The 22,513-nt window shown below is 43.3% G+C and overlaps 1 protein-coding gene across 1 annotated transcript in view; it reads right to left on the bottom strand.

Annotated features, from left to right (window-relative positions):
* RESF1 (retroelement silencing factor 1) overlaps nucleotides 1–14,056 on the bottom strand; it is a 29,187-nt gene extending 15,131 nt beyond the window's left edge. Inside the window, exon 1 of the mRNA XM_064737613.1 lies at nucleotides 13,866–14,056. The gene's annotated coding sequence lies outside the window, so the exon portion shown is untranslated. The remainder of the gene's footprint in view (nucleotides 1–13,865) is intronic.
* Nucleotides 14,057–22,513: the final 8,457 nt, after the last annotated feature.

Below are 22,513 nucleotides of genomic sequence, written 5' to 3'. Positions count from 1 at the left end.
CACCAAACCCCTTGTGTCAGGGTAGTTAAAAACCCCCTTAAGCCTGTGCTAAAAGGTGCTGACCCAAGGAATCTTGAAAGCCTCTTTAGACCCAGGTATTCCAACCAGGCAGCACACAGAGCTCCTTGTTGAAACACTTGTTTCACCAGCTTTTGCCAACAAGCCCCTGTGCTGCACCTTTTCCCACCAGGGTTTGAGCAAGGGCCCCAGTACCCCTCCTATCACTTCATCAGCTGGAAACCCCCCAGCCCTTGGTTACCCAGACTGATCAGACACACAATTAGCACCCCAGGCAGAACCTGATGATCCTTCTCAGGTCCCATGGAAGGCACACCTTACAGAGACTTTCCATTTGGAGGTAGATGCCACCATCAATGGCATCATCATCTGTGTGTCCTCATGGACAGTCAAAATTCTGCCTTGAGCTGATCACAAGGGAGGGGAACACTTCTCTCACCCTCTGCAGTAGCCCACAGGTTACAGACACCCCTTCAGCCTTTCCCAAGGTCAGTCAAGTGTGACTTCCCCAAGAGCCAGCCAGCCTGAGGATCTGTTTTTGAGAGGTTCTAACCTCCAGAATTCTAGTCAGGTCTGCACTGCAGCAGTTTGTCACTGCATGCAGCTGCAGAGCTGTGCAGCGCAAAGAGCAGGCAAGTAACAGCCTCTGCTGAGCTGAACCTTGCCCAGCCGGGTCAGTGACAGAGTTTATATTTATACACCTCTGTGTTACATGCCTTGTTTTTCACAGGACTACAGGTACATAAGCAAGATGCAGGAAGCTACCAGAAAAAATGGTAACATAGAGATTGCTTCAAGTATGCTCCAGACAGTGCATTCTTTTACAAGTATTCCACCCCAATAATTTGGCCACTCTTACTCAGTGAGGCCATGCTGAAGATACTATTAACTAGAAAGGCCTACAAAGGCATTAGCTTTTTTACTTCCACAGATAGAACCACTCATAGACCAGACCTTCCATGATGCTCCAGGAAAGCATCAAATTACAATCTCCTGGTACTTCTGAATCAAACTCCCCCTACTTTGGGGACTCTAGGAAGCATCTCCCCTACCTCCAGTGACCCATGCTGTTAATACCCTGTGATCCTGCAAGCCCCAAAATTCATCATGTCTCTGTAGAAGGATTCTTAGCAGAACAAGGCCATTCTCCTACAGGAACTGGACAACCCTGCCTTGCAGATTACAGAGTTACTTTGAAAACCATGTACTGTCCTCAAATAGATAGAAGGAAGAATGAGCATTGTGCCAAGATGAGACCAGATGCCAAGCGTGTTGTGGGAACTGCTAATTTGGCACACCTTGGCTAAAAATGCTTATAGCATGACATCGAATCAGTAATTAACCTGTTTGTGTGAATATAGTTACTTAACCAATGAGCTTTAAGCATTAGTGGCCTGAGACAGTGTCTAGAGAAGGATAAATATGCCAAAAATGAAAGACAAATATGCCTACTTTATGAATAAAGTAGGATGACATGTTGCCACATTGGTGTGATTGTCATTACTCGGCCGACTCTCCAGTTAGGACCCTCTTGATGTCTCTTTTCAGAGCACTGAAAAAACAGTGAGCATTCACTTGCACCCACTTTCCCTTTCAACAGCCCCAGCCAGTCAGCTCCCAAGTCCAGTGGGTCCTGGCATCTGACCAAGGCTACTGGAGCAGGACACTGCCTCCATGGAGGTAAAGCGGCTTGAACAATACCCTGATTGTAAAAGCTGGCAGTGATGGATGGAGAAGGGGGATCACACTGCACTTGGTGTAGAACAATGCTGAGACCAGCCTGACTCAATAATCTCAAAGTTGAACATTCTGAGGATGTGAGGAACAATGTTTCCTGGCAGAAACTGGCACAGGTGAGAATGTAAAAAAGTTCCTGATAAAGCAACAAAGAAATGCTGGAACAGTTAGCCCAGAAACATCTGACTGACAGTGGATCACTGTAACAACCTAGTCCCAATTTTTAACAGCAGAGACTTGCTACAAATACACAACTAAAGGCCTGGCACTGAGTGCTCCAATAGTCTATTTCCATTCAAAAGAACCAGCCAGGTTCACAAGTACTATGGTTTACTAAATGCAACAGACATGGCTAGTTTGGAGTGCCAGCAGTATCTGCATAAACTGCAGAGAAGCTAAATATAGCCCTGACAATACAATGGCAATCACAAGCTCAATTTCTCACATCACAACACTCAGCACAGCTGAAGACAGAAGTCTTACCAAAAGGTGCCCCTTCTGCAGAGGGCGAAGAAAATGTGTTCCTACAATTCTCATGGCAAATTCTCATCCCCCAGCTGAACACAAAATCAGGGTCCCTTTATACCTTATTAGCCATTATTGTGCAAAGTGCTGTGGGTGGTGAAATGGACAACTGTCATATGCAGTATTTCTTGGTAGGAGGTATACCTGGTAGCAGTTGTACAAAACATTTCCTGGTATTGACACTGCACTGCTCCTTTCCCACTTTACATTCCCACCTGATGCCATGGCAACAAAAACCTCCATCAGGTTTCCATGTCTGCTCTGATCACTGATGCTCTGATGTGTGGGGCCCATCTCATATTGAGCTTTGCTAGTTTCTTCACTGTTTCATGCTTCCCACACTCTTATCATACCCCCTTCTAGAAGTGTGTGTGGAGATTCCTCCTTTGAGTGGGGACACTTGCAAGGTTATTTCCTGAGGCTGAGTTAAAGAGCTATGCCCACAGACATTGGTATAAGTGAGCAACATCAATCTCTACTTAATTATTTTGCCAGCTTTACTGTCACTGTAATTATAGTTAACTATCTATATTGTGTAGTAATTAATTCTGATTAAGGTCTTTTAGTCTAACTAGTATCATGATCATCAGTATTAGCACCATATAAATAAATAATTTTTTCATATTGGTTTGCCTTCCTTTATCCAGTGGGATGAAGTCGTATAAAGATTCAACTACACCTGTGGAATTCTTTAGACATAAACCTTTGAGTAAGTCTAGAGCCAGGACTGGATCCAGCCACACCCAGACTCCTCTCTGAGGAGGAGTTTAAAAACAATGGGATCCTTTCCACACCCTGTGACTCAACAGGAGGGTACATGTGATCAACCTTGGGTGAAGCTTCCACTCTGCCTGCGACAGCTACCTAGCCATAAATTTTGCCCCTTCTCTGCCTCCTCATACTGCAGTCACAAAAGCTGCCAAAACCATTAATGTCATTTATCTTTCCTCTTATCTATGCACAATTAAAGTTTGGACATTAAAGACATTACACCAGTGTCCCACCCACCAGGCCTACCAAGCTCACTTTGCTTGTACTTGGAATGGCATCAATTATACCTTAGTCATTTACCTGCATTAATTACACCTTAGTAATTTACCTGCAGGCTATGGCTGTAGTCTTGCCATTGATGCTTAGGTAGCTTGAGCAGTATTAGCTGAAATTTCTCCCACTCCTGATGTCTCTCATCCCCATCATCTTGCTGACTTTCCTATCACATATAGATGGGAATCTTACACAAGAAATTATTCCAAATTTCAGCCTTTAAAGAACACCAGGAACTTTCTATATTCCTGGTAAATGCCAGGGTCCTGCCCAGAATGTGAAGTGTTGGGGTAATTTTTAAAGGAATCTTTTTGCATGCCAGTACCAAAGGTATTTCTGAAAGTATCTTGCAGTCTTTTTTTCTCTACCCAATCTACTCCCTCTTCCAAATGCTAATGTCAAGTCTTCTAGGTTCTAAATTTTTGTCATGAAAGGCCCAGGTTTTAGTCAGCTGGGCTACTCTCTCTATTCCTTGCTGTGCACACATTGCACCTGGGACTGGAGTATGAGCCACAAACACTTCCAACCCTTCTCCTAAAAGTATTCCATTATATCAGTGTCTGTTTGTGCAATGGTATATAATAAGCATTAATTATAATTATTAAGCTACACAACTCATCAAGTAACTGTACCCTCACCACTTATGTGCAGTGCAACACACACTGACGGCAGAGACAAGAGGTAACTGTACTACCACACTTAGAGTCAATAAAGTGGAGTGACTGTAGCCATAAGAATGAGCTCAACTCCTTGACCAAATTATCGCTAGTTTGGCTCAGGCTCACAAGGAGGCAAAGGCCTAGGCCATGACCAGGTCAAGCACTTTGCCAGTTCCATCCTATTCTTTGAAAACCCACGTAGGAACAGGGAGACAAAAAGAGCTTTGATGCATGAGAGTTGGGAACACCAGCCAAGGGAATAAGACATCAATAGCAGGTAGTTCTTCCACAACTAACTAGGAAGGAATAAATCAAGTTGTGGGTGCAAGGAATTTCATGGAAATTCCATGATATTTAATTTGACTGCAAGCCAACCATTTTATTCCACAAATATGAAAGCCCAGGTGAGCTTTTTTTGATCTCACCCAGCTGCACCATTGTAACCTCTCCTTGAGCTGGTTTCTCACCTCTAAGAGAAACTTAGATCTCAGGTGATTGCTATTGTGCATAACTTTGTATCATAGAGCATTAAGATGATGTATGAATACTTTGAATTATTGTTACTGTATCTGTAGAATAAGATTACACCTTATCAGGGTACTCTCTTAAGCCTCACTTTTACATCATTTTACTCCAATAAAACCACTTTTCCAGCTATCTGTGCCAGTGGTTCTTTAAGTGGTCTAAACCTTCTCTGCAACAAGTTTAACTGAGGCACTCACAACAGTCCTAAAATATTCTTATTCATTGCTAAAAGCTCCCTTTAATAGAGTCAAAACCCTATAAAATGTGCATTTCAGTGCTAGCCACTGTGATCACAGCTATTTTGTACCTCTGCAGAACACAGTTCAGCAAACAGAAAATTCTAAGAACTGAAAGGACAAAAGTTCAGCTGCAGGCCAGCAAAATTTTGCTCTCCTGTTTCTGCTTCTGGACTTGTAGTGGCATGTCTCATTTAACCTAAAGTATTTAAATCTAATTCAGCATGTCTGATTTATGGTGTTATACAAAAACAGCCTGAATCAACTAAACACACACAAAGAAAGGAGTACATAAACATCCATAATTCTCATTTTCCTCTCTTTATAACTGTATTTTAGGTACACTTTAGATGTGACATTTTAGATGTCACGACAGCACCAGCACATCGGAGTTTTCCTACCCCAAAATTCTTTGCAGTTACATAAGATATAATTTGTTGGAAATTGCCTTAATCTCAGATTGCCAATAATCACTATAATGTTTACAATAAACTTAAGCACATGTAGACCAGTCATCACTTCGCCTTGCAAATTCCCATTCCACCACTTCCAACTGTGTATTTCCCCCTTTTACCTACTGACTCCTGACAAATCCTGATGGGATTCATCCAATAGTCTTTAAAGAGCTGCTGATGTCATCACAACATCTCTCTTGATGGTTTTTGAGCGATCCTGGGAGTCTGGAGAAATCCCAGCTGACTGGAAGCTGGCGAACATTGCCCCAGTTTTTAGGAAGGACAATCCTGGAAAGCAGAGACCTGTCAGTGTCACTTCAGGGTCTGGTAAAATCATGGAAAAGATTTTTCTGAAGGGTACTGAAAAACACTCAGAGGACAACAATCATCAGTCACAGCTTCATGAAGGGAAAGTCAGCTTGTCACACCTGACTTCCTTCTACAACAGGGTAACCCACCTAACTGATCTAGGAAAGCCAGTACATTAATCTTTTTGGACTTCAGTAAAATGTTTATAGTATGGTTATGTTTTACTCCTGTAGTCTTCATGTTGCATCAGGCCATCCTTCTCAGCCTTCCTTTTTGCTTTTAGCATTGTCTCCTCTCAACACCAGGACTCTTAATGTGATTTTATTTAACGTTATCCAATACTTAATAAACAGTATTTCTCAGTTTGCTAGTGGGCTTTTTTCTTTAGAGATGAAGCGAGCACACTTCATTCCCAGAGTCTTTAAAAGTGCAGATGCTCAGGTGGAGCTTTCTCTTGACTTTGGCACGCCCTTTGGCTCTACTGGCAACTCGAGAAGCTGCATTTCCCAATCAAAAACTATTTCAGAGTGAATTTTGCAACACCTGCCTGCAGCCATGCTGTTGAGCCCAGAGAAGCAGAGCAGCCCAGCTCCCTGTTTGTGCAGGATGTCCCTCCCTACCACAGATGGCAGGTGCACATGGAAGAGACAACCCAGGCAAGGCCAAAGGCCTGGCAGGGGTCATCGCTGCCAGAAGGGCTGAGACCCCCAACTAAAAACCAACATCTTGGTCTGGAGAGATGTGGGAAGAGATTAAGAAAAGTAAATGCCACTGACCAAGACACTGCTCTTTACAACTATAAAAGCCACACAAATTCTTACAGAGATGGAAACCTCTCACTCACTCCCTGGAAATGTGTAGGGTGGTTTCTTCTATGAAGCTTGGATGTATCTTTGTTGATACTTTTCCAGAAATTGAGAGGAAAGATTTGATGCAAGATTCAATATATCTTACCATCCAGTCCATCAGCAATTGGATAGTAAAATATATTGAATCCCCATATGTATTATTTCTTCACTAGCTGTAATATAGGTACCTCAATCACACAGTATTGTCTATCTACTAGCAGTGCCTCTTTGTCTATCCTGTGTGGTAACAAGTCTGGTTTAAGCCTTATGTCTGCTTTCCTTGGTCTATTCAATAAATTGTTCATTTTGTCATAGACCTAATCGGCCATTTTTAATGACTTGCAAAATGAGAATGAGTTTTGGGGTGTTGGCCATCTCAATTAAGTTACTGTCTACTGTCAAGGGCCTGGGCAGAGGCAGGGCCTGGTTTAAAGTCTCTTCTCCATTGGTGTGGAGAGGGTGGTCCAGCATGGTGACCCCAGCCCACCATGGCCGAGGCCAGAAGGCTCCAAGTCACACCAGCCCAGAGGCTCTGCCTTGCTGTTTTCTGCCCAGGAGAAGGCAAAGTCCCTCCACAAGTTCCAGCCCTTGACAGAGTACCAGCCACCAGGGAGATAAAGGGAGAGGAGGGCACTGCTGCCATTTTCCCTTTGCCTCCCCCATGGCAGGCACCATTTTGGGGAAGCCATCACTTTGCCATTTTGAGTTTCTCTTTGTTCCCTGGGAGTCTGGGAGATTTCAGCAATTTCCTAAAAAACTGGTGCTCTTACATTTTGTCATGTTTTGCCTGTTGCTATTTTGTTGTTTTTTTGTTTTTTTTTTTTTTTTTTTAGTAAACTGTTATTTTTTCACTTCTATCTCCTCTACTTGTTTCTCCTTGTTGGTGGAAAGGGATCAGTTAAAACTAAGGGGAAATAACTCATTTTAGAGTGTTCCCCTAAATGGTTTTAAACCAAGGCTGGTCAAGCAGGACCTGCCTTTCACAAGCTCATGCTGGCTAGGCCTGATTCCCTGGTTGTCCTATAGGTGCCATGTGATGCCATTCAAGATGATCTGCTCCATGACCTTCCTCAGTACAAAAGGCAGTAACTGCTATTGTAGTGCACTCTTTATTAAATTGCTATTTTCAAAACAAGCTTAATAATTGTCAAGAAGAGATTGGTTTTGGTCACCCACCAAAACCAATGACCACGGACAAATTTCTTTCACTCAGCCTCAAGGAGTTACCACAAGAAGCATCCCCACTTAAAGGAACAATCTCCACACATTCTCCTAAAAGGAATGTGCTAGAAATCCCTACCATAAAAAAGAGAGCTTGGGCTTTTATATGATAACATGGTTGACTATCATAATCTACATTGCCAGGCTAGCTCAGCAGAGCATAATTCATTTAAAATACACGATTAGTACTACCACTCATTGGTTCCTTTCATCAGGAAACATCTGTCTCCCACATCCATGCCAGCGCCAGCTCCCACCAGGAAACACCAGTTTCTTAACATCCTCACATTGTCCAATTTTGAGGTGTTTCAGTCAGGCTGACCTCAGCATTCTTCAACATCAAAAACAACATGGCCACCATCCCTCCATCACTGATGATTTTTGCAAGTAGGGTGAAGTTCAAGCTGTTTCACCCCCACTTAAACAAAAAGAACATCCTGTTATGGTCACAAATTTTCAATTTTAGTATTTACATCAAAAAGTTTTGAAATTCTGTTTCAAGAAGGATGTTTGATGCAGGCCTACAGCTGCAGATTTCTACTTATTACACTTCATGGTAACAATAGAAAAATGTTGAAGTAGACCCTGGGCCAAAGCTGACCTCTAGATGAACCTTCCAACCAAATGTTATGTCTATCTGCTCATTGGCAAAACATGGTTTCAGTATTTAGAACCCAGGCAAGGCCAAATCTAGCCTTGGTTGGGAGCACTGGATTAAAGACAACACCCTTGGTTTGTCCTTGAGCCCAGGCCAGGCTTTGGAAGAAACCCAGCAGGAGAAAGAAAAAACCAGATGTTCCCTCACTGGAAGTTATGGTAGCTTGTTTATTTAGCAGAATAAAAATGGGACTCTCTCAGAGCTAAGTCGGAAGCCTCGTTTCCTGTGGGTGGAAGCACCTGCAGGATTTCCCAGTTACCAGGAGGGTTCTCCAGTCCTTTGCTGTGACAGTAGCTTCCCCCAGCTGATGCTTAAATTATCTTATATTTTTGTAATTCTTCGAAGTTTCATATTATATTAAATTACCCTTATTCCTTAAATTGGTGTCTGTGTCTTTTTTGACCCTGCCCACGGCAAAACAAATTTAGAAACACAACGAAACGAGCATCAATCTGTGAATCTGCCTTAAAACTTAGTGGGAATTCAGAAATTCTGCAGTTGAGGAATTACAATTTTGTAATGTCATTTTAGCACTTTTTCAGGGGATAGTACAAAAATCAAGGAAAAGGCATGCCATGGCATCTGGCAATGGTCCCAGTCCACAGTCCTAAAGCCACTAATCGCACCCAGCAACACTGTCATAAGTGTCATAGGAACTGTGCTCATAGTCAACGGGTCAAGAATAAAGAAGTCATTCTTCTCACCACAAATGAGCTAATGGAGATAAACACCATTCCACATAACAACCAGAAACACTAGATACAGAAAAATCTGAATTTGTCATAAGCAACATCTAAACTGAGCTCCATGAGGTTATTCTGAAAGGTAAAAGGGACTCTCCTGCAAGCACTATGGACACATCAGGCATTTGGAGGAACCACGCTTCATAAGGAATTCCAACATTCTAGTTCTCCACAGTACCAAGCAACAGCAGCAAAAACAATGCCATAGTTCAGAGCAAAATGAAATCTTCAAGATTGTATTTGATTGGTTCATTGTACTGACCAAGCATTTATGGCTTTTGAAGAATAGCTGTAAGCCTGAGAAAGCAATTTTGAACAGAAAAGACTCATGGGGAAAAGGCATTAATAACAGGGACTGGATTCATCAGACAAATTGATATCACCAAATATTCCATTCAGAATCCTGCAGATGAAAGCTTTTCTAATGGTAGCATCAGACTCCTTTATACAGGAATATCCTTGCCTCTGCAGAAAACTTGAAGTATATAACTGAAATACATGGCTGTAAGAATTACCTATAGCTCATGCTTTCCTGGTTGTGAATATTACCATGATGGAAGAAGATGATGGAAGAAGATTACCATGATGGAAGCTAAAGATGAAGCAGAGTCCTAAGCTGCCTTGTCTTGGATGGCATGACATTTTTAGAAAATACCTACACCCCTACACTTCAACTGCAAATTTCTATTTACCATCACACTGGTCTGCCAGTGGACATGGTCAGCACAAAAGACACAAGCACCAACTTGAAGAAATAAGTGTAATTTACTATAGTTTAAAACAATAAAGAATTACAAAAACATAAGTAAGCAATGCACATAATCACTACTACAGAAGATTGCCTATAGTAATTAAGAAACGTACATCACCTAATACTTTATCATCATCCAGATCTGCACTTCATTTGGGGAGCTCCAGCCACAGCAAGTACTGGAGAGCCACTGCTGGTAACTGGGAAATTCTTCAGGCACATCCACCTGCAGGCAAGGCTCCATCTTTGCTGTGAGAGGGTCCAGCTTCCATGCTGGTGAATAAACAAGCTTCCATACCTTCTCTGCAGGAAGATCTGGTTTCATTCTCCTCCTGAGTTCCACCCAAAGCCTGGCCAGGGCTCAAGGAGGAACCAAGGGATTTAGCTTTCACCATGTACCTCCAAACAAGGCCAGGTATCTGATTTCATGGCCGCTGAACACAGAAAAAACACATTGTTATCACGCTTCATGTTTCACTAGTGATGATGCACCTTCCAGTAATACATGGATACAAATATTACAGTGTTTGGTTGGAAGGTTCACTGAGGGTCAACTTCAGCTCAAGGCCTATTGCTCAGGCCTCAGTGCTTCACAGAAATGAGTGAAATGCAGAGAAACCATGAACATGCTTCAGCCTCCGAGGAATTTCCAAACTCCTTTCAAGTTTCAATGGACATTTAAAGAACCATCTTACATTCCCAGTAGTTGTAGACATTCCCTTCTAGAAGTATTGTTCCCTAATCATCCAAGGCCTAATGGCCACTCCTCAGGAGACAAGCTTGCAATCTATGCACAGGATTCTGACTGAAGTGCAAATTAAGTTAATTGAATTTCAGTCATTGAACTCTTACACAAGCACATACTTACTAGAAGACCTTTTTTTGCATTTGCATAAAATTTGCATTTTATGGAGACCATTGCTATCCAGCATGAAGGCATAGATAGTACTACCATCAAGGTCATAAGAGTACTTTTAAAGTCTTTCTAAAAGTCTTCTGATTGGTGAAGTTTCCTACCTGTTATAAGTTATAATATCCTCCCATTAAATTATCTTCCTTGAAATTCCTTCAACTCACATAGCATTTTTCCTCTACACTTCCACTGCCCTATGCCATTTTGAAACTCCTGAGAACTCGAATTGTTTGTGTTCATCAGAAAGACAAATAATAGTCAGAAACATGATAGCAGTGTCTAGCAATCAAATAGGCAAAAAAATAAAAATCCATTCCCTGTCAGCGATAGGAAATTACTGCAGTTCTTTGAAAAACTGCATGTAACAGTATTGAATACGGCTTAGAAATGCTTTGAGTAACAAAGACAGGTTGGTAAGTTTGTATTTTCCTTAACCCTATTTTCTTCCCCATTTCCATCTCTTCAGTTGCACTGATGCTGCCACATGTAGCTCTTCAGGATGAACCAAAGTAGACAATAAAATGGCACCCACAATTTCACTTTTAAAAGGAAAAAAAAGGATCACTTCAGCAATCTTGTGTGTCTCTTCAGACAGATGTGGAGGAACAGGAGCGCCTCACTGGTCTTGGCTCCTAGAAGGGACAACAGTCAACAAGCTTCAAGTGCTCCCTTTACCAAAGTAGCAATGACCCACACCAACAACAGCACCAGAGCCTCCTATATCCTGGTTACCAGTAATATATCAAAAGGTCCCCTGGCAGATTTTGAATTTCAGTTTCCTGTACAGCACCAGTCTGCTTTCATCAGTGCACTTTAACAGTTTAAAAAGGCAAAGATTAGCTTTACGTAATGCTAAAAACCATAATGGGTATTTTCACCATTTTTCCTTGCTCTTCTCTTTTCCTTCCTTCTAAGTCACCAGCAGGCTCTAAGGTTTTCCACAAGCTCTCATAGCTATCCTCAGCAAAGCAGGAGCTCCTCTAGGGATCAAGATAACTGAACTGCACCTTCTTGGCTTTCTGCTCCCTCTTTTACTCCTTTTGCTGTGTCTTCATCCATGCCTTTTAATTTATGAGGTGGGGAATACTGCTCTGCCTCTGACAACTGTTAATCTTCAACACAGAGAAGAAAGGCTCAACATCAATGTAACAGGTTAATCATTACAAGACCACAAATCCTGTGACAGTCTCACATCCCCAACCACTGATATGACATTGATGGCTGCAGCAAATGAAACTGAACAAAAAAATACAAATAAAAGAGTTGGGAAAGGCTGATTTGTGTAAGTTTTAGAAATGCATAAAAATATCCTACTGAAACACCTCAGCCTGCAGAAAACAATCCAAGTCAGCAATTTGCTGGCTTCTAAAGAGTTTGTGTTTGAGGGACAGCCTCCTGCAAATCAGAGTATTTTACTGATTTACAACTATTTTTTGAAGATTAGTAGGAAGGGGGAAGAGCAAAAAAGCATCTGTGTTTTAAACAGAAATCAGAACCATAATAATAATAAAACTTCTAAAAATTCTAGCATACCAATGAACTGCAGATAGTTTTAGCTTTTATTTCGAAGGAAACCAAAACACCCCATAACAGACTTGACATAAAGCATGCTGTAATGTTTTTCGTCTTCTGCCAAAACATCAGACAATATATTATTTCCAGGGGAAAAGATACTGTTTAAGCTTAAACTACAAAGAGATCTGGATCCTTGAACTCTGCCTCCCAAATCACTGCAGTGAGCCACACAAACACACTGAACTAATGGGTCCTGGTAAACATCCTGGGAACCACAGCAGTAAATTTTCCAAGACCTTGCACCTTGAGACCCAGGGGAACTTTTATACTGGCACAGGCATCAAGAGTAAAGGATTTAATTCTGCAGACAGCAATAAAAAAGCAATTATTATCACAAGTCTGTTTTCTCTGCCAGGAATATCCGTTTGAATGTTTTGGGACGTCAGTTGGCTAGTTCAAGGGAACGGGGTGATAAGAGCCCAGTAGGAGTTTTCGATGTTTGTAACAAGTTTTACTCCCATCATTCTCAGACGAATATTTTCTCAGGAGAAAATGTTTACCAGGAGTAGTCATGACGAGCTGGGTTTGTCTTATTCTATTTTTAAGCCCTCCCAGGAGGCTAGTTAAGAGCAAGGAAATGCCCAAAGTTACTATGGAGCTCCTAGAAAGAGTTGAGTCAGCCTCTCACAACTTCTAGGAAAACAACTGCCAGCATTCCTATGGGCTTCTGAAACACATCCAGTGGTCCGGCAGAAAATCTACCCATGTTCTACCTGATGCCTCTGGTTTTCTTTGATGCCACGGACAAACAAAGGAGCTCTTCCAAAGCACAGGAAGAAAGCTGCTACACATTGATGGGGTACTTGCACTTGTTTCTTACATGGAATAAATTAGTTAATTCTATCAACCACACTACTCAGCCAACCCAAAGCAGAAATAACGAGCCTATACCTCTTTAAATACGTTCTGCTTTTTCTTTTTTTTTTTCTTTGATAGTATAAACAGTTTTATCAGTTACAACATAACACACGACTGCAGGTGTCCCTCTTACACAAAGCAGAGCACCGGCTCCTTACCGCACATCTTGTGATGCCTGCCGGAGAGGCTGAAGCACAAAAATCACTAACGCTGGACTTTCATCGCAGAATTTAAACACAGGACACTCGAAACAGCAAATCTTCAACCCTGACAGCGATTCCTTTCTCGTGTCCGGTTTATTTGGGGGAGGGAGAGACAGAGGGAGGGATTTCCTCGTTTGTTATTGTTTTGGGCGTTTTTAGTATCTTCCAACTGCATCTCCCTGCACTGTCATACCCTACGGAGAAACACAGCAAAAACAAACCTCTGCCTCCTTAAGGTGCTCGGGGCGGGGGATGCGTTCCGGAGCCTGCGCATCGCTTTGTCCTTGTTCAGGCAGGACTCTCTCGCTAATTGACGGTAATTGGTGCTGCGGGACCAGCAGCGGACCGGCCGCAGGGCCCCTCCGAGCCCGCGGCCCCCGCTCGCTGCTGCTGCGGCCTCCCCGCTGCCGGGCCCGGCCACCCACAGGGCTCACCCCGCCCCGAGCCCTCCGCAGGGCCGGCAGCTCCCGGGGAGCGGCTCCTGGCAGCGCCGGGGGCCGGAGGGGACGGAAGGGAAGGGAGGACAGCACAGCGCGGCCCGGCCCCACCGCCCCGCTCCCTCCCTCCTCACCGCCGCACGTCCTCACCGAGCGCAGGCAGCGACTCGTCCGGAGCCCCGAGCGCCGGCCCCGATGGGAGACGGAAGGAGAGCCCGGCTGGGCAGCGGGGGCGGCGCGTCCTGCCCGGCCCGGCCCTGCTGTGCGCGATCGGGACCGCGCTGCCCGGGGCTCACCCGGCGATAGATTGAGCCTCCTGGTCCTCGGATCCCTCCAGGCTAAGCCCCTCCTCCCTGCCCCTTTCCCTGCCTCCCTTCCTGCCTCCTCGGCTCTCCAGAGAGCTCCCACAGCTCCCCGCTTCGAGCGCGTCACGGTTTTTTTGGTTTTTTTTTAAAGTAAAATAGAGTGGTTCTTTCGCATCCCCCCGCGGACTGAGGGCCAATTGAAACCTCAGAAGAAATGCTATAAAAGAATCTATTTAATAATATAAAAGAGGAGCACCTCTTTTATGCTTACAAGTAGAAAATTGTGAAGTATAAGGTATAGGAATGCCAGGAGCGCTGTGTTTACAATATGCAGCAGAAACCTCGCCAAGAAGCTAATGAATATCTTATGTTTTGTTCAAGGAACTGTGGAGACCATCCTGCAGAGCATTTATGCTGCTTGGAAACCCCGTAACCCTTCCCACCTTGATTGGAATAGCAAGGATTCCAATCACTAGAGCTCAGTAGAGATGCCCCAATTGTCTTAAAGCAGGAATATTGATGAAGTTATTTATTTAACTAGCAAAACGAGTTATGGTGAAGGTTAAATTTAAGAGCAGGCATATTATGCATAAAATGTAAAAGAACTTACATAACCACGACCCAGCATCAAAAGGATGGATTTTGTTTACGAAGTAGAATATGCTAGGAGGAGTAATTCCCTGTTTTCCTGGCACCAAAATAAAGAAGCATCTGTTTATTCACATTTTGTGGAAAAGTCAGTGTCTGTAAAGGAGAGAGGACTCCAGCAAATTCCAATACAGGGAGAGAGAACACTGGGCAATACCCCTGTGAAGTCTGGAGGTTTTGGAGGGCACAGCCTCCTTTTATCCTAAACTCCTGACTGTGTGTTCCTGTGTTCCTTTCCTCATTGGCTGAGCTATTAGGAAAGCATGGATTTCCTGAACCACCTACTACGTATTCCCTCTTGAACATGCATGATCATTTTCCCCTCAAGTTGGAAGTTCAGGCCGAGTTCCAAAATAGACTTTGTGCAGATCCCTTTCTGCTGTTTCTACTCTCAGCTCAGAAAACCAAACTGCCTGGGTCCAGCTGTCTGGGTTCTGTAACTTGCTCAGCTTCATGTTCATAAAGACATGAAGACCCATTTCCCCTAAAGGCCCCCACAGCCATGCCATTCTTCCAGAACCTGACTGGTTCTTTCAGTCATTCCTGGAGATAAAAACACCCTATTTCTCCTATCATTACTGAAGGCCCCCACCCATTGAGTAGTTTGTGAAGATATTAGCATATATTTTCCCTATCAACATAAAATTGATATTGGATAAGTTTCTTTCATGCCATTTGCTCACATAACTGGAGACTAATAAAAATTCACTGGAGTTATCCCAGTGCATCCTGCACCATCATGAAGTAATGCCTGCTTCTTAAAACTACATTTGTGTTAGGGAGTTTTATTCCTGCATTTCAGTGACAACAATGCTGAAGTCTGACACTGCTTGGATGTGAAGAACAATGGCACAGGTGAGGATGTGGCAGGCAAATTTCCTTATAAAGCAGCCAACAAGTGATACTACAGATCAGATACCTAAAGTTGCTGGGCAGACACCGCTGGCCTATGACTGGCAGTCAATAACTTCATCATATAAAAGCCTGGTCCTCGTTATTTATGTTTTTAAAGAAATTTTCTATCATAATTTTGAAATATTAGAAAGCAGGCATTCCTTATTGCATTGCTGGTCACCTGGAGGATATTTTCTCTAATTAGGTGTGTCAGGACACTTGACAGCAAAGCATTTATTGCACCATGCTCATATGTATGGGTTACAGTGTACTTCCTAGCTAAGACACGAACATCACTTTCCCTAGAACTAATTTCCATTCATCTGCCTCTTACTGAAGTCCTGTTATGATTGTAGAGGGTTATCTGAAGGGGTTTCTGGTGGTCCTACTCACCAAGTGCCCACAGTGTTACAGATGTCTATGTCTTGACCTTCTCTTAGGGCATGTGCTGTTGCTTCCTATTACATGGCTGTGCCACAAAAGCGACTACATCCCTCATTATGTGTTTATCCACTGCTTCCAGCTACATTTAGCATCTTGTGTACATACTTTTACATTCTGTTATCTGCTTCTTTGAGATACACTGTTCCTTTCTTTGGACTAGTAAAGCATCATTGTGTCCTGTCCCTGGCTAGGTCTGTGCAGCAGCCTGGGCACCAAGGAGTTCATGTTTTGCTGTGTCTGAAACAGCAGCAGTAGCCACTGTAGTGCCAGTGGGCAAAGTGGAACAGGATGTGGCAGGAGAGGAAGTCTGCATGTAGGAGGAGCAGCACCTTTTTGGGGCCCACTTCCCTGTTCTGGGACTACACCCACAGAACAGTGCAAGTGCCAAGACGAAGTCAAGAAGCAAGCATAAACTGTTGACCAAAGCATTGAGACCACTAAATACCTCCTCAAAATCCCACAACCCACTTCCACAGATATCCCACAGAGAGATTCAGATTGACTGAAGAGCTTTGGCAATCATCCAACTCTATGAGTAGATCAAGAGCAAGCACAGGATTCATCACCTGGGATAGAGTAATCCTGGTTATGTGTGCAAATTGGGGACTGTAAGGAGTTAAAAAGCACAGTTACCTATCTGAAACACCATTTAAGTCTAGGGAAGAAGGACTTGCAATAAGATAAATGTTGTCATCTTACCACAGAAGCCCCATACCTTCTCAGTGGTTGCTCATATGCAGCTCCTCACAGCACTGACTCCTTCTTCACAGCACAACCAACAAACTCCAAACCTTCTCAGTGATTTCTTATAGGCAGCTCCATACAGCACTGACCCCATCTTCCTCAGAGCGCAACCAACAAACTGTAGCTCTCTCTTCACCCAGCTAACCCACCCTTTTATAGCACTCATGCCCATTGGACACAGCTGTGGCCTGTGAAGGGCAGGCCTGTTCCTCATCTTTGGTGATTAGCACAGCTGCAACTCCTCAGGTGTGAGATTGCCTTCTGCACTATTCTCTTACATTCTATCCCTCCACAGATAAACACAAAAAGAAGGAATTTACAACAGGAAGGGTCCCATTCCAGGCCTGGTGGAGGCCTTATCTGGTTAGCACATCCTGATCAGTGCAACCCGACAGAAATTTCTGCTGCAGCAAGCTGTGTGAAAGGAAGCAACTACTCATACACATACCACTGATCAAACAAAGATCACCCCGTATGATAGACAGACATTATCTGCAACCAACAGAAGCCCCTCAAAACCTTGGAGGAAGCATTCTCAGAAAGAGGACCTCACTTTTGCATGCCATGAAGACACACCCAGCCTCACTTCATATGTAAATTAGGAAGACGCCTCCATCAATACTCAGAACTTGGACTGTATAAAGGTGGGACCACCAAAAGAACAAGTATCACCCCAGCACTGAGAAGCCCAGGTGGAAGAAGGACCAATGGGACACTCCTGGCTCCATGGATGCTGGATCTGCTTGATATCTCTCTCTCTCCTTCTCTCTCATCTATGTTTTCTAGTTATTTTTCTGTCTCCCTACCTCATGTTTGTTGTTAAATAAAGTCCATGTAGTTGACTTCAGCATATTGTCTCATTTGCTCCTTAATTCAGGCAGAGTCATCTCTCACTAGTAACGGGGATGTGAGGCTGAAGAAAAGGCCTGTGAAAAGAGATCTGGTGATTTGGATTGATGGCAAGTTGGGTATGAATCAACAGTGTTCCCAGGCAGCCAAAAGGACCAACCACATCCTGGGGAGAACATCAATGGCACTTTGAGCCATTTGAGGGAGGTGATTGTCCTGCTCTACTCGGTGCTGGTGTGACCCCACCTCTGTAGGGAGAGTTGTGTGTGAGTTTTGGGCACCTCAATATAAGGATAACATCAAATTACTAGAGAGTGACCAGAAGAGAGTGACCAAGATGGTGAATGGCCTCAACTCTTTTCAAAGAATGGCAGAGGCCACTTGATTTCTTCAGCTTGGAGAAGACCGAGGGGTGTCCCCATGGCAGCCTACAACTTCCTTGAGGGGATGTCATGAATGAGTATTTTGGCTGCTTAAAGAATCATCATCAGGATTATTAGTAACGGAGGTTTTAATATCTATTTTGAAAGTGTGGCTCTCACACTGAGTTCAGTGGCAAGGTTTATTACCACATAGAATAAAGCATACAAAGAAAAACTGGATCAGAAAATGTTTAAAATAATTTTCACAGACTCTGGGTTACAAAAGGATGAGAGTGCTAAAGGGTAAGGGAGACATTCCCATTGGGTCATGATATTCAGAATGGATCCCCTTGCCAAACTTAGCCTCAGGCTTGCTCAAGAATTTTATGTCTAAAGGATTCAGAAGAACTTAATCATTATTTTAATGCTTAGAAAATTACTCAACAGAGTTTGCCATAAGCAAAGTAACTGAACTATAAATCTAAGCTGGCAATATTCATATAGTACTTGCTCTAAGGGATCTAAAGCCACTCAGACACACAGACAGAAGGCAACGTGTACAAATATTCCTGTTAAAAAATGCCTTTGCATCTCTCAGCAGGCTGAGCCTTAAAGAGTGGTTTATGACCACAGGCCCTCTTGTCAGCTTTCAGAGATGGTCCTCCAAGGTCCTCCCGTGTGAGAGCTGGCAGCTCTGAGAGGTGTCCCACTCAGAGTCACAGGCTGGGACACAAAGCCTGCTGACTCTAGGAGAGCTCTGAGGGTCTCACTTTAGACTTCTGCTCAGAGAGTTGCAAAATTCTTGGCTTCAGTCACCTGTCAGTCTCCAGGATGATTCAGGCAGGTAATGCTCCAAGGCTGATTATCTCTTGTCCTTTGTTATGCAGTGGGAGCTTCTGCTAAGGACTGTCCTTCCCACTATAGTCATGCATGAGTTTCTGGTAAGACTGAGGGAAGCTTCATTGCTAAGTCATGCCTCGAGGCTTAGTCCTGAAGGGAATTGCTGAGAGCAGCCTGAGGAGGGATGGAATTCACCACCAAAGGGAGCAGTGGAGGAGGAGGTGCTGATCCCCTCTCTCTGGTGACCAGGAATGGGAAATGGAACAAAGCTGTGTGAGGGGAAGTCCAGATGGGACATTAGGAAAAGTTTCTTCACTGAGAGGATACCCAGTCAATGGACAAGCTTCCCAAGGAATTGCTTGTGGCTACAAGTCTGTCTGAATTCCAGGAGCACCTGAGCAACTTTGTCATATGGTTTGGTTTCAGAAAGTCCTGTGAGGAGCAGACAGTTGGACTTGATGATCCTTATGAGTCCCTTCCAACTTGAGATATACTATGATTCTGTCATCTGAAAATCAGTTGCTACAGAGTCAAAAATCCTTCTCAACATGCCAAAGAGGCTTCAAGGGCCCATGCAAATGAGGAATTAAAACTTGTTTCTGAATTAAAACAAACTCAACACCATGCTACATTTCTATTCCCTTGCACACCCTCACAACTTCCCATCACAGCAGAGATATCAGGAATCTGCTGCAGCAGAAGCACCTGGGATGCTCATTGTGTATTTGTTTACTTTTTGCTCAAGGCTTAACAGTTTCCTTGCCAGCCAGTGCCTAATCTTTGGGGGATCCTTGACCTTTGCATTCTCCAGATTCCAAGCTGTCAGAGCATTCCTCCCAGCCTAGTGCTGTTGGTGTGGCACCCCTGCCCCTTCTTCTCCTCGGTAATGTATACCTGCACAGTATCCTGTGCTGACAGGAACTGGAATACAGTGAGGTGTGAGCAGCACTCGTGAGTCAAGGTATCTGCCCCCCAGGCTGAATTTTCTCTCACTTTTGTAAACATAACTGATGTTGTCAGATAACTTTTACAATGCAAGTTGCTTAAAGAAGAATTTCTGGGGTTTTTTTAACTGATAAGATTCACCCAAATCCCTTAAGCATTGTGTAAGATCACATCCCCTAATAAATATGCATTAGGTAGGGAGAGACTGTGCATTCGATGGGTTCCTGTGAATTTTACTTTGTAAAAGAGATAATTTTTTGTCCCTCTGTGAGCTTGATTTACGAAACCTACACCTTGCAGCCTGCAGGAATCAGGTATACTGAGCCCTGGTGTGTGACATGGCTGAACTGTGCACAAGAGAGCACTCTGAAAAAGTAAAGGAGTCCATGACACATACCACCATCAATTAATTATTGGAAGGTGGTGTCAGGATGCTCTACTTGAAGGCTGGTGCAATCCAGCAGTTATATGCATTACACTACATTGGGCCAAATTGCCAAGGTAGCAGTGTTGGAAACACCAGGCTGAGAAGGAACATCAGCAGTAGCAGAATTAAGGTAAATTGGAAAGAATTACTATGGTGAGTATTGGGTTTTTTGGCAGGAGTCTGGGCAGATACAGGCAGGTGTGTGCAGGAACAGTGAAAAGACCAAATGAATAATTAGATATAATATGAGGTAAAAACAAGGGAAGAATGGGATCTTTTGTCGCTAGGACTGGGAATTGTTATCAATGGCGGCATTTTAAAATGGAGGTACTATGGCCTAAACATGTTCTGGTTTCAATATCCATTCTGTCTTGGGTTCACATGCAGTCCATGCCATGTCTTATTTGTGTGTTTCAGCTAATCTACCAGCTTATATTCCATTTATAATTGCTCTACATTATGTTGATTTTTGGACAAGATTGAGTCTGAATAAACTGGTCAGGTCGCTATGATTTGTAGTCCACACAAAGTTAATTTTATTCCAATGAAAACCCACCATCAGTAACAATATTGTTCCCTGCATCTTGGAACACAAAAAACATTACTGATCCATTGCACTGACCTTCCATAATTCGCAGAATAATGAAGGCACACATGAATTCTCAGAATAATGAAGCTCCCAGACATACTCCCCCACTTGTTATTTCCGTGATATTTGCTAATAATAGGTGGAAATTGTGTTTTCACTGAAAGAAACAGTGTTGTGCTTGTTATGGAGATGCTGTTGAACAGTATCTATTTTTTATTACCTGGATCCACATCACAGCCCTGCTTGGGTCCATCCCCTGGCCCTGCTGACGCACCCTGAGGCTGTGCCAGTTCAGCCCCACTGGCCATGGCAAGAGCACACAGCTGGGCAAGGCATCCGAGGTTCAGCTCAGTGTTACACACTCCTTCCTTTTTGACAGCAGATTATCACACCCACACAGTTGCACTCGACCAATTCAATGTTGCAGTAATTAGGAGCTGGGGTCACTGTGAGCTGATGGCTGTCAGCAGGCGCTGGATGTTCATATTTCTGAGCTGAGACTGGGTCGTGCACACCAAGCCCCGTCCTTGACTCCTTGCCAATATTTCCTAGTCCTCCCCTTGCAGTGAATAACATGGTTATTGTCATAAACACTCATTATAACACTGGCTTTTCACAGATATTGAAATGGATGCTGTATGTATAATGTTAAAGTAACTTTGCTATAAAGATATAGTTTTTATTTCTGCCATTAACTAAACTTAGACATAGTAGTGAAATAGCTGATGGAGTTATGCTTGTGGTAGTTGAACTGCCTGCTTGGTTGAGATAACATCCAATGAACCCTGATGAAGACCCCTGCTACTGATATGCCACTATCAGCACCCACCACGTGTAGAAAGTATGGACCAAAGCCCAGGCTGGAGGTGATAACAAGAATGCACTAAAACCACAGCCAAGGAATACTCATGCTCCAAAAAGGTGGATCGAGGAGGAGCCATGCTAAACAATTCTTGGAACATGTAAACTAGTTTGGGGAAATGTCTAAATATGCATAATTGTTTGTGAATATCCAATAGGCTGACACAATGGAAAAGGTATGTAAAGAGTGTCTCTGAAACAGCAGGTGTGCTCTGGCTGAATGCCAAGCACCCAGCTGTTAAACTTTGCTTTATCATCTTTGTCTCCTATTGTCCTTTATTAAAGTTTTATCTTTCACCAGGAGAGTGAGCCCTGTTTTTCACAGCTATCAAAGGGATATAAACCAGCAGAATATTTTTTGGTAGTCTACCCATTTTAACTGTAGTGCAAGTACTCATTTTTCATTATGGCATTTCATTGATTTTATATGACAGACAACCCATCCTATTTATAGCCACAGCAGGACCTTCACCTTTATCCTTGAAATTGTGTTCTGTCAAAAGCTTCAAACACGAAGCTGCATATATGCATATTCAAAAGGGCACCTCCACTTCCATAATTTCTGTTCTTGCATTTTCCTATTTTATTTTGCATCTCTGACCATTCCTGATACAACTCAGTTATCCAGGTTAAAATACCTCGCTCTGAAGGAGTTTCTAGTGAACTTGAGTGCGCAATGAACAGCATCTGCATTGCAGAAAAGGGTTTCAAAGAACTAAATCCCCAATGCCCATTAACCTGATTTTCTTTAAACTGTAAAGATCAGGGATAACCAGTAATTTCAGCTCTTCCCACTCCTGTCCACTGTCTTTGCACCGACTCTGTAACAGTTTTTGTGCACCACTTATGCAGTCAGGACAGCTGAAGGTCAACGCTTGCTACTGTTGCTT

The sequence above is a fragment of the Zonotrichia leucophrys genome, chromosome 1A (assembly GCF_028769735.1).
Source record: "Zonotrichia leucophrys gambelii isolate GWCS_2022_RI chromosome 1A, RI_Zleu_2.0, whole genome shotgun sequence".
Lineage (NCBI taxonomy): Eukaryota > Metazoa > Chordata > Aves > Passeriformes > Passerellidae > Zonotrichia > Zonotrichia leucophrys.
This window is presented reverse-complemented; position numbering and strand designations above follow the sequence as displayed.